The 18,302-nt window shown below is 32.3% G+C and overlaps 1 protein-coding gene across 1 annotated transcript in view; it reads right to left on the bottom strand.

The window, feature by feature from the left end:
- Nucleotides 1-2,887, bottom strand: part of LOC126754974 (proton-coupled amino acid transporter-like protein pathetic) — a 46,137-nt gene extending 43,250 nt beyond the window's left edge. The window contains exon 1 of the mRNA XM_050467212.1: nt 2,557-2,887. The gene's annotated coding sequence lies outside the window, so the exon portion shown is untranslated. The remainder of the gene's footprint in view (nt 1-2,556) is intronic.
- Between the last annotated feature and the right edge of the window lie 15,415 nt (nt 2,888-18,302).

Here is an 18,302-nt window from a genome sequence, read left to right as displayed (position 1 = left end):
GTGCAGTAGTGCTGCCAGATTGTCAGATTCTTCCAAACTTGGCGGATTTTTCGTGATTCGATTTCTGTTTGGACCTCCATTTGACTAAAGAGAACGTTTGGGTTTATATGGAATATATTTTTATATTAATAAGGGATCAATACTTCCTTATCACTCTTTTCTTCCGACTTATAGATTTTTATTTTGATCTAAAGAACACAAACTCGAAAGTGAGTATTAGATATCGTCACCTAAAATGCAAAATAACGTAACATCACGTTTAATAAGTTTACAGGCGAAGGAGAAATCATATAGCAGACACCACTCATATTCAAACGGTTTAAGTTTTGGTTATAAAATGGTTATATATTGGTTAGCATACACTCATATTCAAACAGTTTGAGTTTTGGTTATAAAATGGTTATATTGTTGGTTATTCTAACTGTCAGTGATTGTCGATTTATTTTTTTTTTTTTTGTTTTGATGATACGCTGTTTTGCATTTTAGGTGATGATATATATTCTTTGCAGATGTGACATTAAAAATTACTGCATTCGGACTATTTTTTCATCAATGAATTTTTCTTCTTTTATTTTTCTCTTGCACTGACGTCGCTTTACATAGAAACTATGTGATGTCGGATCTTTCCAAACTTTTGAACGCTCTGCCTAACACTTTCCTCTCAAAGCGCCGTTTTAGAATGCGGCAGATCTGGCAGCACCAGTCCTTTGTATTGTAAAATGACGTTGTAAATTTTGTTGCCGCTTTAATAAATATTTAGTTTTTGCAAATACTCTTTGTTGTTGTGCGAATGTTATTGCTTTCATGATACTGCTTTTGTTTCTAGTTTAGCCTTAGTTGCTATATGACTATTATTACATATTATTAGACAAAACAACAACACAAAAAATTATAATTACGCTACTAACCGTCGCCTTTGGGGTAAATTATATGAATATTGTCACATAAATATTTGTTTTTGTAATATTGTCACTTATTATTTATTTGCGTATATTTTTTGTCTAAAATAATTTTTTTCCAATTTAATTATGGAAAATGTAGTTTTCTTTTTTAATTTTGCGTTTCTTTAAATAAACATACACATATAATATAAATTATTTGTTTTTATTTATTTTGATAACTTAATTAATAAATTTTTTTTTTTATTGCAATATTTTCACTTAATATTTGTTTATAAATATTTTTCGTTAAAAATAAAATATTTTTTTCTAATTTAATTTAATTTATAGTTTTTTTTAATTATATATAATTTTTAATTTAATCATAGAAAATATAGTTTTTTAAATTATATATAAATTATTTTTTTTATTTTATATAATTTATAAATTTTTTATTGCAATATTTTCACTTAAAATTTGTTTACATGTAAGTATTTTTTATTCAAAATTATTTTTTTTCCTAATTTAATTAAGGAAAATTTATTTTTTTTTATTTACACATAATTATTTTTTTTTATAAATTTTGATAATTTATTTTCTAATTTTTTGTTTGTTGTAACATTTTCACTTAAAATTTGTTTACATGTAAGTATTTTTTATTCAAAATTATTTTTTTCCTAATTTAATTAAGGATAATTTATTATTTTTTTAATTTATACATAATTATTTTTTTTTAATCTGGATAATTTATTTTCTAATTTTTCGTTTATTGATATATTTTCACTTATTATTTGTTTTTAACTACTTTTTGTTCAAAATTATTTTTTTTTTTAATTTATTATACAAATATACTATATATATTTATATTATATATAAATTATTATTTTTATAAATTTTGATAATTTAGTTTATACAATTTTTTATTGCAATATTTTCATTTTTTATTTGTTTATAACTATTTTTTGTTCAAAATTAATTTTTTTTCTAATTTAACTAAGGAAAATTTATTTTTTTTTAATTTATACATAATTATTATTTTTATAAATTTTGATAATTTAGCTCATAAATTTTTTCATTGTAATATTTTCACTTATTATTTGTTTACGAATAATTTTTGTTCAAAATTAATTTTTTTTTTAATTATGGAAAATTTATTTTTTTTAATTTATGCATAATTATACATATATATAAATTATTTCTTTTTATATTTTGATGATTTCATTTCTAAAAATTTTTTATTCTAATATTTTCACTTTTTATTTGTTTACAAATATTTTTTTACAAAATTATTATTTTTTTTCTAATTTAATTATGGAAAGTATAGTTTTTTAATTTATGCATAATTATACATAAATTATTTTTTTTATTTAATTTCTAAAATTATTTTATTGTAATATTGCCACTTATTATCTGTTGATAAATATTTTTGTTAAAAATTAATTTTTTTTTCAAATTTAATAATGAAAAAAATATATATATTTATTTTTAATTTATATATAATTATATATCATATAATTTTTTTGTTGTTGTATATTTTGATAATTTAATTTATAAACTTTTTTTGCTGTAATATTGTCACTTTTAATTTGTTTGTATGTATTTTTTGCCTAATATTAATTTTTTTCTAATTTAATTATAGAAAATTAGAAATAATTATCCAATTATTAAAATTTTTTACCTTTTTATATGCGTTAAAATCGCGCACTCACAAGCACACACACACACGCGCGTGAATTGTCACAATTTAATTCACTACCGAAAAAGGTTGGTTAGTTGTGGTTTTGCCTTCTACAAGAGTTCGTCCTCTTGCAGTTATTGTCGCTGATCGCCAGCCTTATATGTCTGGTATACTAAGCGTACGCGCGCTTGCCTTTCTGGCCAGTTTTGAATTTGTTGTTTTTTATAAAGTTAACTTATTGGATATTAATTCGAGTGTTGGGTCGTGCGCGCGTTGTCGTGGCGTGTTGTTGCTGGTAGCGCGATCGTTTTCCGACTGATATCAGTACAACGGTGTTGGCGAAAATTATGACTACCGCTCTCCAAGCTATGAAGCTGCTAAGTTTCATGCGTTAAGCGTCAATCGGCGTTGAGTTTATGCTGCCACCAAAGGTGCCGCCAGCGCTGCGGCACATTAGCGCTAACGCTTACGCGGCCGAAAATGGTGATTGTTGTGTGGTGGGCTGCTGCAGTAGCCGATGAGTGTATGATGTATTTCGGGCTATGAAGGCTAGTTAATTGTGTGTTGTAGACACACCAGCATACATACATAGTTTTACGTATAAATAATGCGTATGTGCATACCATACATAACCACAGCGTGAGCAGGTTAACAATGACGCGTAGAGTTTTGGGAAGCTTTATGAGGTTTTCGTTTGGCGCACAGTGTTTTAATGGATGGAAAATATAAATTTTACATTTTTATGGCATGAAAAGAGTATATTAAGTTTACCACAAATTTGTAATACCCAGTAGGAAGCGTTAGAGACCCTATAAAATTTATATATAATTGATCAGAGTGACGTGCTGAGTCGATTTAGCCATGTCTAGCTGTCGGTCTGTCTGTACGTATATTAACGCTAATTAGTCCTTCAGTTTTCGCGATATTCATCTGAAATTTTCCACACCTTTTTTTCTCGCCAAGAAGCTGCTCAGTTGTCGGAACTGCCAATATCGGATAACTTTAGCATATAGCTGTCATACAAACTGAACGATCGGAATCAAGTTCTTGTATAAGAAACTTTTTTATTTGACGAGATAACTCCATGAAATTTGGCATGGATTATTATCCAAGGCTATAGTACAATCTCCGAAGAAACTGTACTGATCGGACTTCTATAGCATATAGCTACCATACAAACTGACTGATCAAAATTAAGTTCATGCAGAGGAAATATTTTTAGTTGACGAGATAACTGCATGAAATTCGACATAAGCTAATGTCGAACTTAACGCTAAAGAATTTGAAGAAATTTTTTCAGATCGGACCACTATAACATATAGCTGTCATACAAACTGACTGCTCGGAATCTAGTTCTTATATGGGAAACTTCTTTATTTGACGAGATATCTTAAAGAAATTTGGCATAGCATAATATTTTAAACAACGGTATAATCAGCGAAGAAATATTTCAAATCGGAACAATATAGCATATAGCTGCCATACAAATTGACTAATCAGAATTAAGTTCTTGTGTGGAATGGTTTGTATTTATGAAAGGTATTATGGCTTCGATGTGTAAGTTAACGTTTTTTCTTGTTACTTGATAGAACAGCAGGCCTTTTCTTGTTGCTTGATAGAACAGCAGACCTTTCCCATAGATCGGAGAAAGGTGGCGAAGCCCACTAATCGATCGCTTATTTCTTACTCAAAAATTTATTATTTCGACATCAAAAATCTTAAATTATACAAGTATGGTTAATGGAGATATTAAACATTGTATTTTATGCTTCAATTTATTTCATTAACATATTAATATTCTCTTAAATATTATATATTAACTTAATATAAAGAAATCAATAATGTCTGCGTACAATATACCTTACATGTACATACAAAATAAAGCTTTTTAGCTCAGATGCAGGATCAATATTAGTGCGCCGCAGAAAAAATGAAAAATTTAGTCACAACTTGCAGAGTTGAAGCATACCCCATACATAATGGTCTGGGGAGCGATAACGAGTTATGGAGTTGGAAAGATTTTTTTTATCGAACGCTACGTTAACTCTTCTGTTTATATTGAAATCATTAAACAAGGTGTTATGCCAACGATTGAGCAGCTGTCAGAGCACGAAAAAAAAATTATATTTCAGGACGATTCTGCACCTTGTCACCGGTCGAAGTTGGTAGGTTTACCATCGAATCTAGAAATTTTAACTAATTTCTTTTAACAAAATTATAATAATACAACAATAATCTTTTTATAGGTAAAGGAATATAAGACTCTTTTGGGAATTGACTCACTGGTATGGCCGGGAAATAGTCCGGACCTGAATCCCATTGAAAATATGTGGTCAATTTTAAAAAGAAAAATACGCCAGCAGAAGCCGACTAACATCAGTACTTTGAAGAAAATAATCGAAACTACTTGGTATGATGATGTTTCAACAGAAATTGTTAAAAAACTGTGTGAGAGCATGACATCTCGAGTAGAATGTGTCATAAAAGCAAGAGGAGGTCAAACCCGCTATTAAATTCGCTTAAAACATTTTTATCTTAATGAATATTTTTAAAAACTTATTAATTCGCTAATAAAATAATAAATCAAGCATAAAAATTTATATGTTTTTAATACAACTACCGATATTTGCCACATCAGTGGGGGAGTTCGTATTGACCAAAATGGGCATTTGCATGTGTTACACATAAACTCCGTATTATTTTTGTTGTTGTTGGATGAATAGCCTTAAAACTGATAACAGCTTATGGAAGGAGAACATATATAATCATTTAGTAGCAGCTTAATGTAAACGGACCTTGTTTTTATTATACAAATACTATTTCCATTGGTAATACACAAATCGGCGTTTTTTTGACTTTAAGTGTATGTGTACATGTGTCATTATTTATTACTCCTTTATGTTTCAATAATTTTTTTTTTCATTAGTATTATCAGATTAGTTTTCTTATTTTTTTAATTTGTTCAAAAGTTATTAAGAATCACAGCATTTTAATCAATCAATGAATTATGATACAGCACAGTGTCAATGTCACTCATACGCAGCGTCGTACTATCGAACTGCGGAATGTTAGCATCTATGGTATTGAACATATAGAACTGAACACATAAATTTTATTGAACCAACTTTTTTGTGTAGTCATTTTGTTAGTAAGTCATAATAATCAGTAATAGTCATCTTATTAGTAAATTATATATGCATTATATTATAGCCATATCGCCACCGTGAGGCGATATTAACACAATTTTCAACAAAATTTGTTTTGCAATTTTTTACATAAAACTTATAGATATATGTATGTGTTTACATATTAAACAAAATTATTAAAAATTAAAACAATTAAATGCATAATATGTTAATTAACACACAAAACTATGCATGCCATGATTAAATCATGTATATCAGCCAACTATCATTTGATTCTTGGCACTCTTTGATTACGGTTCTAATAGTCTCTCAGTTTTTGAGATATCGATCTGAAATTTTGTATATGTCATTTTCATCCCAAGGAGCTGCTCACTAGTCGGAACCGTCAATATCGGTTCACTACATCATATAGCTACCATACAAACCCAACAATTGGTATAAAGTATTTGTATGGAAAACTTTGTCGTTTGATGATATATCTTCAAGAAATTTGGCATGCATTCTTGAAAAAATAATTGGTGCAATTTCCAAAGAAATTTGTTTGGATCGGACCGCTATATAGTATAGCTGCCATACAAACTGAACGAACAAAATTAAGTTCTTGTATGGAAAACTTTTTTATTTGAAGAGATATTTTCATGAAATTTGGCATGAATTATTTTCCATTACAACGCTACAACATTTGAAGAAATTATTCAGATCTCACTACTATATCATATAGCTGCCATACAAACTGAACGATTAAAATGCAGTTCTTGTATGGAAACCTATTTTATTTGAGGAGATTTTTTAACAAAAATTCGTTGCGAATTATTCTCCAAGCCAACGCTGCAATATTTAAAAAAAAAATTTTACATCGAACCTTTATATCTAGTAACTGCCATACAAACTGAACAAACAAAATCAACTTTTTGTACAAAAACTTATTTACTTGTGAAGAGTATTCCAGCTTGGGTACAACCAAAGTTCACAAATTTTTGTTGTTGTTGGATAAAAATGCTATTTTTTATAAAAAAGAGTATGTTAAATTATTATACTAATTTTTTTTGTAAAGAAAAAAGCTCATTTAAATTCAAATAATTTACCAGAATTTATCAGATAATATATATATGTGTGTGTACATAATATATTAAGCATAATTATTTCAGGAAACAATATTTAAAATTTATTTTCCTCATATTTTATTTGATTTTCTATTTATTTATTATTATTAAAATATTAAATTTTTAGTACTTATTTAAGCGGCTTCAAACACTGCGCCTCTCCCGCTTACTTCACTTTTTTAAAATTTACAGATGCCCACTGTTATACCAAATATATGCTTATACTAGTATATGTAAATACACACATACACATATGTATGTATGCATGTATAAGTATATATGTACATTTATACATACATATAAATACGCAGCCCATGTAAAAGAGCGCAAATAAAATAAGAAGCGCGCAAGCACAGCATGTCTTACTAGGTCGTTGTCATTTCTCGCGCAAAGAAGAAATTCGAAATAGAGAAAAAATCCATTTTGGCGCAACGCAGACTGGCAATCTAACGCATATATGGCAGCTACATACAACAAGCATAGTTTTGTTGTTGTACCTTTTACTTACTTGCCTCGTATTTGACTACTATCAAGCGTGGTTTGTTGAAATTTTCTTCTTCTTACCATAGCAGCTTGCTAAAGCATAAAATTGCCACCTGTTGTTGTTGGTGTTTTGGGTATTACAATAGTTTTTGTTGCTGTTATTGCTTTCGCTGTGCTCTCATCTTTTGTTCGCGCCGCTTGCTTGGCTATTGGTTTTGTTTTGCTGGCTTGATTCGCATCATACGCGATCTAACAACTACATATGCATACATATAGTTGTATATGCGTTGTATGTCTGTGATTGCATGAATGCATGTGTGTGCATGTAATTTCATACTTAGTAATTAATAGTTTTGGCCAAACGCCATTAATGAGTAGCGATGTTTACTGTCGCTTCGCAAGCTTCATTATCTGCAATGCTTACATAGAATACATACATATATACACATGTAAGTTCGAATATATATACATATATGTGTGTATATATTATATACACCATATATTAACTTGTTTTTTTGTACAGCACATCATTTGCTGAGTTATTTAGCTACTTAGCCTTCTCAGCGCTCCAATCGTTTAACCGTTCAAGCATCCATGGCGAGTATCAATCAAGCGAATGTTTGATCGATTTGGCGCCCGATTGTTGAAACGAGCATTAGACTGTCAGGCACTTACTTAGCTGGGGCACTTATTGATGTGCGAGTAGTGTGTTTGTATGTGCTTTGGCTGTATATACACACAAGTCTACATATATATTTATATACAAGCGATCTCACACTTTTAATTGCCTTGAGATTGAATTGCACTCACCGTTGATTGTTGTTGGCTGTGTTGTGCCGCTGGCCGCTTGCTGCATTACGCTTAAGGCAGTTCGCCGCCAGATCAGGTTGAGCTGCTGTGCGTTTGCACGTGAATCGGCTTTTATTTTTGTTTCTGTTTTCATTTTCCTTACGTTAGCGCAAGTGTTGTCACTGTTGCGCTGGTGTGCAATGGAAAATTTTTTGAATGAAACTAGACAAAAGTTGCAACAACAGTAACAACATATGCAGCGTGAAGTGGCTGTGGAAGCGCCAGAAAAAATACATGCGCGTACATACAGTAGCCGCCGGTGCAGCAGCAACAATCGATTGGCTATTATTGATGGTTTTTATAAAAAAAATTAAAAAATTAACTTAAAAAACAAAAAAAACTTAAACTTTGGCTGCTTTGAAGCTTAATACCCTGCACAGATAAATTGCTTATAGCATAAAATGATATAAAAAATATATTTATTTTGATAATGATCGATTAGTTTGTACGGCAGCTATATGCTATAGTCGTCCGATCTGCACAATATGTTCGGAGATTGTAGTGAGACTTTTGTTAAAAATCTATGCCAAATTTTGTAAAGATAACTCATGAAACAAAAAAGTTTTCCATACAAACAGTTGATTTTTATCCCTCGGTTTGTATGACAGCTATATGCTATAGTAGTCCGATCTGAAAATTTTTTTCAAATATTATGGCGCTACTTGAGAAAATAAGCTATGCCAAATTTTGTAAACATATCTCATGAAACAAAAAAGTTTTCCATACAAACACTTGATTTTTATACCACAGTTTGTATGGCAGCTATATGCTATAGTAGTCCGATCTGAAAATTTTTTTCAAATATTATGGCGCCGCCTGAGAAAATAAGCTATGTTGAATTTTGTAACGATATCTCATGAAATAACAAATTTTTTCTTACAAGTACTTGAGTTTGATCGATTAGTTTGTATGGCAGCTATATGCTATAGTAGTCCGATCGGAACAATATCTTCGGATATTGTACAGAAACCCAGGTTATTAACTTGTATTAAATTTTGTAAATATATCTCGCTAAACAAAAAAATTTTCCATACAAGGACTTGATTTTTATCCCTCAGTTTGTATGGAGCTATATGCTATAGTAGTTCGATCTGAAAAATTTCTTTAAATATCAAAGCGCTGCCTGATAAAATAAGCTATGTGAAATTTCATTAAGATATGTTATAAAATAAAAAAGTTTTTCACAGAAAAACTTTGTTTTGAATGATCAGTTTATTATGACAGCTATATGCTATAGTAGTCCGATCTGAATAATTTCTTTGCAGTTTATAATATTGCCTTTGAAAATATCCTATGCCAAATTTCGTAAGTACAAATTGTCAAATAAGAAAGTTTCCCATACAAAACCTTGATTTTGATCGGTTAGTTTGTATGGCAGCTATATATTATAGTAATCCGATACCAGCGATTCCGTCAGCAGGACCAGCTTCTTGATGAGAAAAGGACGTGTACAAAATTTCAGAACGATAACTCAAAAACTGAGAGACTACTTCGCGTATAAACAGATAGACGGACGACAAAGGGACAGAGGAACAGGGAGACTGACATGACTAAATCGATTTAGCTCATCATGCTGTTCATTTATATGCAAGTACATACTTTATGGGCTATTCGACATTTCCTGCTGGGTGTTACAAACTTCATAGCAAGCCTAGTATACCGTGTGTAGGGTATAAAAAAAAACGTAAGAAAACTTTAAAAGAAAAAAAAAAAAATTTATTTGAAATAAAATGAAAAATGTGCCGAACAATTAAAGTGTCTTGGCGAACAAGTGATTGCATTCTTTTTTAACTTGCTTTTCAATCGGTCTTTAGATATTCTTTTATTGTAATTTTTTCTTGTGTTTTTCGCTTCTACTTAGGCATGCTGTAAATCCGAAAACATTCAGATTCGTACAAGCTATAAACACCAAAAAATCGTTATTTTGCAATAAAATGTAAAAATTTGATGATGTAAAAGCGCTGGAGGCTTGTGCAGTTAGAGGCAATGGAAAATTTTGCAGTTTCGTATATGGTAATGCCTGCAGGCAAACACATACGTACACTTATAGTATACGGACGGCTGAAAATTTCGCATCGTTTTGAAGGAAAACGCACTTTTTTAGAGTTTCGGTTTTGGTATGCAACTTATTTGCCATCGTGGGCAATATACCGATTATAGCGGTTATCGAATTTTCCGATAACATTTCGGTATCTTTGGTTTCTTGCTTTAAAATAGGTCAAAGTCAAGGTTGTTGTAGCTTCAACGGCGTTAAATTACTTTCAGGAGAGTGTCATGTTGCTAAAATGTTTCGAAAAAAACTCGTAACTTTGACAGACCGAGCAGTCTGTTGTTTGTGAAAAAAGAAAAGGCTTTGAGTACGTGAATTAAGGTGTTAGCCGGGTTTACGGGTTTCCAAATATCAATTTTTTTTGCTTATTAAGTTCTTAAATACCTCTAGAATATTGTCCTAAATTTTCAAGTTGATACGAGTAATTGTTTCGGAGATATAGCCTTGACAACTTGTGCACTTGTGTCCCAAGTGGCATAGTGCGTGACTACAATTAGACTGACCTTGGTTGTGCCTACTAATTGTTAAGTTGTTCAGAGTCTTGATGAAACAGCTGTTCAATTACAATCTCTTTGGCATTATAATTGTGCTTAGTCTGTGTTTAGACACTTATGTATTTACCAACTTTCAAAAGAATTCAAAATAAATAAAAATATACAGTAACTAAAAAACCATATTTTGAAATATAAACAAAAAGTAAAGACAAATATTTCCTAAAATATTTATGTATATGACAACCAAGTAAGTATGAGTTTCAAATTTTAGATTAAAGGCTCAAAGTTTACACCAAAAAAGTATGTGTTTGTGGTTCTATTTAAAGACTCATAATTTTTAGGCTCGATTAAATACATATCAGGCCCCCAAACAGTAATATAGAAACTGAAACACATGATGGTTACGGCATGCCACATTTCGAAAGAAATAAGCTTCGATGATGCCGACAAACCACAAACCGCAATTGTGTTTCCTGAACTATAATATTTGAACGTTCATATTTGATTCATACCAATGCCGCAGTTTTTTTGCTGACGAAGCCATTAAACCAGAAAGGGGAAGCCATTAAACCAGAATGGACCTCATCTGAGAAGACGATTTTTCGATGAACGTGAATTTGCGTAATAATCTTGAAAAATTTCTAAGCGTTGTACCAAATTGAAACGAAACATTATGAAATGGAAACCTTTACTAAACACACTGACAAAATTTGACACAAGTCCGTAAACAAGCATGGCCACTACGAGCAGTCAACATCATGTGATCTCTATTGTTATAAGCTGTATGCAACCTAGTGCCTTATTTTTTGAGATACCGACCTGAAATTTTGTACACGTTCGATTTGATGAATTGATTATTATTCAAGGAATTTCTAAAATCTCCGAAGAAATTGCTTAGTTCGGAAAACTACAGCATATAGCTGACCGATCAAGCTCAAGTGCCTGCATGGAAAACACATTTAATTTTCAAGGCATCTTTACGGAATTTGGCATAGAATATTATGCGAATGCATTATCATTCGAAAGAACGTTCCTTCGCATTTATTTTTGAAGATTATCTTTTTCCAATGTTGGCCGCGGCTACGTCACAGATGGTCCATCCGTTGAGTCCAATTTTCGATGACTCGTTCGAGCATTTCAACTCGTAACTGGCGAATGACACTCGTGATTTTTTGCTCCGAGGTCTGAATCATAGCGGGATTGTCTACATAAACTTTAGACTTTATTTATCCTAACAGGAAAAAGTCTAACGGTGTAATATCACTCTATTTTGGTGGCCAATCGACTGGCCCAAAACGTGAAATTATCTGCTCACCGAAGTGTTCTCTCAATAAATACATTGATTGATGCGATGTGTGAGAAGTGGCGCCGTCTTGTTGAAGCCAAATGTCGCCGAGATCACGAGCTTCAATTTCAGACATCAAATAGTCAGTTATCATGGCACGATATCGGCCGCTATTGACGGTTACGTTCTCATGGGCATCATTTTTGAAGAAATGTGGACCGATGATTCCACCGGCTCACAAACCACACCAAACCGTTGTTTTTTTTTTGATGAAATGGATCTCTTCAGTTCGCTCTTCGTCTCAAATGCGGCAATTTTGCTTGTTTACATACGCATTGAGTCAGAAATGGATCTCATCGCTGAAGAAAATTTGGCTCGAAAACATCGGATTTTTTTGGAAATTTTCAAGAGCTCATAGAGCGATGCGATATCGCGTAGAGTGGTTTCAGTTCTTGCACAAACTGTATTTTGTACGCTTTCAATTTAAGATTTCGACGTAAAATACGCCAAGTCGTTCCATCGTCAGTCCAAGTAGCTCAGAACAGCGCCGATTCGACTCTTCACGGCCTTCATGTGCACTCTCAGCTACGGCTGCTGTATTTTCGTCAATACGAGTATATTCAATATTATCCAATAATGAATACTGGGTCTCAGATGGGTGATGGTGTTGATAATAGTATGCTCAGTAGGCCGATTATGTTGGTAATAAGTTGAGTGAAGCGTTAGTCAGGCGTAAGTCTTTACATGATAAAATGCCAAACAATACTGAACAAAAATAACATGACAGCTTGACACGACTCACGCGTGATCTGTCAGAAAAAGGCTATTGAAAAAGGTATTGGATCACCCATTATGTTACTTATTGACTCACTCTTTTCACTTTTAATAATAATGCCTATATTTCTCTCCATATTGCTAATACATCTGGCCAAGCTGTATAACTATATAATAAAGGAAAACAATGTTTTGTTCTCGAAGGTAACTTTATTAATGAATAAACAGTTCGAATAAGGTTTATAATGAGCAAAACTTACAATAAGAATCCAAAGTGAGAGTATGGAACAATCTCCTGGTTTGTTGTTGTAATAACTTAAATCTATAATACAAAGTAATAAGCTAATAGTGAGAGAATTCGTTGTTATTGTAATTAAAGAACTTTAACTGAAAGTGCAATGACAAGAATGAGTTTGGTCAATTGAGAGATTAACTTAAGCTTAATATAATAGTAAGGGCAATAGTATGTGACTATATACTATATATTCCTATATATGAACACCCATATGCAATGACGTCATTATCATTTTACAACAAATAATGTCGATTGCTACCATTATTTCAATGAATGACTTACTTATATTGAAGTTTATTTATACAGTTATTCAGAAACTCAATATTTGCGCTCTATATTTCAATGAATGAAAACAAATTCAAACGCAATACTTGTAGTGTCTCTGGTGAATAAAAACGTTATGTGTCATTCACTCTCCAAATGCGTAATCATTTTGCATAATTACTCTGTATTTTACGTAATTATTATGTATGCAGAAGCGATTCGGTTTTATTAACGTGTGGGGGTTTTCCCCGCCACAGAACAGTAAAACCACAGAATTGATTATTTGAGAACAAAGCATAAATAAATACATATTTATAAGTATATAGTGTAATAAGTGCATATTATATACATGTATGTATATTTCTATACGGGTACTTGGGAAAGGTGGTAATAGATGTATGTACTGGCTGCATGACGAATCGAACAAGCTACTGGCATATATTAAATTTACTGATATAATCTATCAGATATGCCGATAGTATGGTATAAAGAGAGGTTCTTATAGTAATAGATTTAGAGGTTATTGAATTACGAGGGCTGCTATATACATATATTCTGGCCTAGGGCAACACTAAGTGTTGCCAGGTGCAATCTGACATTTCCATTGGAAAGTTTGACATTTTTTAGCATAACATCACTCAGAACGTTTTGTCATTTAATCGTGAAATGTTTTATTTACAGGGAATTAAAAAATTCATCTCGGCCAAAAAATGGAATTAACTCGTGAACATTTTCGGGCGATCATTTTTCACAACTTTCGACGTGGATTATCACGACAAGAGTGCATCGATGAACTAAAATCTTTGTATGGCTATGAAGCACCATCTTATAGCACTGTGAAAAACTGGTACAACGAATTCAATCGTGGCCGACGCTCGCTCAAAGACGAATTCCTTGAAGGTCGTCCAAAAACAGCCGTTGTGCCAGAAAACATCGATGCCGTACGTGAACTGATAATGCAAGACCGTCATGTAACATACCTTCAGATAGAGGCATGCCTATGCATTTCTCCCACCAGCATACATTCGATATTGCATGAACACCTGGCCTTAAAAAGGTTTGTTCTCTTTGGATCCCGCACAATTTGACAATCGCTCAAAAAAAGGCTACTGTGGATTGGTGTAAAGAAATGCTGGAAAAATACGATCGCGGTGCTTCAAAAGACGTTTATAAGATCGTCACAGGTGACGAATCATGGATCTATGCGTATGAGCCCGAAACAAAACAGCAATCGACAAAAAAAAAAAATAAAAAATAAAAAAAAAAAAAAAAAATAAAAAAAACATTTTCGTTGATAAATATGCCTATTTACATTATTAGGACAGAAATATATATAGCAACCTACGTACTAACATACTACTAGATTTTACCATGACTCGCTAACTATGGCAGAGTGACAAATCGAACAAAACAACTAACCTAAACAAAATAGCATACTTAATCGAGAATGCACAAAATATAAAGAGATTATACAAAATATATATTTAATAAGAGATCCATATACCTTTCAGTATTGTATCGGTAGCGGTCGTGAGCTCGCCGAGTTTTCGCAGTCACGAGTCAAACCCTTTCCTCCATTTATGGGGTGACATTGGTTTCCTACGGTAAAAAGTAGCCTTTTTCAACAGTTTTTTCTCATATAAAAAACGAAATGTTTTATTAAAATTTTTTTATTGTTACAAACATACACTATTAACAAAGAAACACTGAAATTTTTGGAAAAAAGTACTTTAAACTCGGCCATTGTAAAGCCATTTCCGGTGACCTCTTGCACAAAAGATGCGCCCGCGTTGTCAAGATAACTGCTTACGGGATCAAAGAAAATGCGTGTTTTAGTTAAAACCTTAACTTAAAACTTCGTTTAAGGAAAAAAACTGAAGATTGGATTTTTGGCAGACATTTTTACATTAAAAAAAAATGAAAATTTCATTGAAAATTTCGCGACATTTTTTTCAAATAGTTGTAATCGAAAAAAAATCCTTCGTCCAAGTCTTTACGAATTGCATCTCAAAGACCTTTGTAAAATTTCATGAAAATCGGTTGAGTAGTTCTCGAGAAATCTCGCTAACGACTTCAAAAATACAGTTTCGAGAAAAACTCGTTTAAAGACGGCGCACTTAGCCTAGCTAACCTCGAACGCACAAGTTCTCAAAGCTGTATCTCCGAAACTATTATACAGATCAACTTGAAAATTTAGAACAATATTCTAGAGGTATTGTAGAATTTAATGAGGCAATAAAAAAATCGATTTTTTGAAACCCGTAAACCCATTATGACACTACGAACTATATATATTTTTTTTGTCAAACGCGCTCCTAGTAAAGCAACCGAACAAAACTGCCGCAATCTCTTTGCGGTCGTGATTTCCGTTTCAGAATTTTTAGGAGCAGAGAAATCGCTAATCGATGAAGGGGTAACTGAAATTTTGACAATAAAAAACAATTTTCATTATTTAGATAATCAATGTAAAGAAATGTAGAAATATTCATAGTTCTAAGCGAACGGAAGTTGGATTGCCATTACAGCAAATATATTAATAATTCCACAGTCTACCTTTAATTACTTACATTACCTTGAATCTAAAATTTACATATATACATATGTATATTAGACAATCATAATCGCAATCGTGATCGTGATCGTGTATGAATAAACTTGCTATTTAGCTGCTGATTCACCTTTAATTAAAAGGCGTAAAGAATTAAACAAAATAAAGTGGAAAATCATAATAAAAATGCTATCAATTATTTCATAAACTATATGAATGAACTGTGATGCAGTAATTGCTTACATGTAAGTATGTATGTACGAGGCCGGTTCTTGAAGCACAGTGTTACTCAATGAGGGTTATATGATTTTCTTTTCAAAAAGCATACCAATCTTTAAGGAGATCTAAGTACAATCGTTACAATTAAGTTCGGCTATAACCGAGAATAAAGAAGAAAGAAGAAGAAGAACTTAATTGTAGTTCTGAATATGACTTCATTCAAATGGCTGACTTCTTTAGCGGCTACGAATTCGTTGAACCCAGTTTTCGAGTACTTTTTCCACTAAATCAAAACGTATGTCATGAATAACATGTTCAATATTGACTTCTAAGGCTTGAAGAGAATACGGTTTATTGCTAAAAACCAATGACTTCGAATAATCCCACAAGAAGTAGTCTAATGATGTTAAATCACAACTTCTTGGAGGCCATTCAATGTTACAATTTCTTGAATTAATGGAATCCTCAAACTTTTCTCGCAATAATTCGGTTGTTGCACAGGCTGTATGGCACGTAGCCCGGTCTTATTGGAACCATATGTTGTCAAAATCAACTACTTCCAATTGTGGCCATAATAAGTTGGTTGTCCAAGAACTATACCGCTCTCCATTGCCAGTAACGGTGTCACCAGCTTCATTTCTAAAGAAGTACGGACCGATGATCTCAACAGACCAAAAACCACAACTAAACTGTAAATTTCGGCGAGCGTTATGGTTGTTCATGAATAATTTGTGGATTTTCTTAGCAACAGAATCGTCAGTTTTATTTATTTACCGTACCACTCAGATAAAAGTGAGCAAATACTGAGAAGATGATTTTCTTAAAAAAACCGTTATCGTTTTCAAGCTGTTCCAGGGCAAAATCAGCAAATTCACGACGTTTACGTTGGTCCAATGGCTTCTGTTCTTGAGTGAGAACAATTTTATACGCATGCAAATCCAAATCCTTTCTCAAATCCGCCAGGTTGTGGTATGAGACAGTCTCAATTCTTGAGCATGTCTTGGAGTCGACAAATTTTGGTTTTCAGCAGCACTTGCCTTAACGGCAATAATATTTTCACTACTTCTAGTGTTTCTTTGTCTTATTGGCACTTGAATATTACGTAAAGAAAATGTGAAACGAAAATTTTGGAAAAGTTACGATTTTTTACTCAACATAGTCTCGTGTTACATGCTGCACCCTACAATTTTTCAACTTTTTTCATCCGATTGAAAACGATGTGGTCTATAGGCCTTAAAAATAGCCCATAGGACACAACTTCCTCATTTTACTCTTATATCTGAAGGTGAGTGACTTTTTCAAGTTTGAAAATCAAAAGATATCGCACGAGTCCACATTTCGAAAAAACGGTAATTGGGTTGACAAGTCGTAGCCTCATTTCAGCAATTTGCTATGGCAACGATGGAGATGTGAGTCGGTGCGTTGTCATAGTGGAAGTATACTTTTCATCTAGCCAAATGGGCCCACATTTTTCTAGCGTTAGTAGCGCCATCGTGCGGTGAGTACTTATCAAACCGGCCACGATAATACATTGTACTATGTAAAAATTATATGAAATCAGGAGTTCACAGCGCAAATTTCTAATCATATACCTTGTTGGAATTAACAACTGGTATATAATTTACAATTTCCACTTTGCACTTAGTAAGTTAATTTACTTTTTGTGCTTCAATTTTATTGAACAAAAATATCACTGAAAAGAACTATGTAGACAAGTTTGCTGCGCGGTGAGGCATGAAATTACGACTTACGAATTACACATTACGCCCAGACATACTAAATAAGTATACACACTTACACATGTACTTGCATTAAACTACTCATCGAAATGTTCGACAGGTGGAAAGCACTTGCCGACGACCTCTCAGTGCTAGCGTCACGTTGGGAGTGAATGTCCACACCTATCACTTATTGCTGTGTTGCCTTAATGCGGCAAATAATGAGACCGGCAATTAACTGTAGATTCACCGACTGAATATCTATGCAAAAAGTGATATATTTTAAGTAAATTAAAGCCGCAATTAAATTTAATTTTCCCATTCACAATAATTATACCCTACATGCAATTAGTTGTTACCGGAAAATGTTAAGATTACGCTAATTAGTGGGCGTTACTGAGACGAGTTAATGTAAATAAATATATTTTACTTATATACATATTTATTTTATTCTCATAGATATCATAGTTAGCATTGTGAAGTAAAGACCTATACGAGGAAAATTCAAACTCTACAAG

Source organism: Bactrocera neohumeralis, chromosome 4, assembly GCF_024586455.1.
Source record: "Bactrocera neohumeralis isolate Rockhampton chromosome 4, APGP_CSIRO_Bneo_wtdbg2-racon-allhic-juicebox.fasta_v2, whole genome shotgun sequence".
NCBI lineage: Eukaryota > Metazoa > Arthropoda > Insecta > Diptera > Tephritidae > Bactrocera > Bactrocera neohumeralis.
This window is presented reverse-complemented; position numbering and strand designations above follow the sequence as displayed.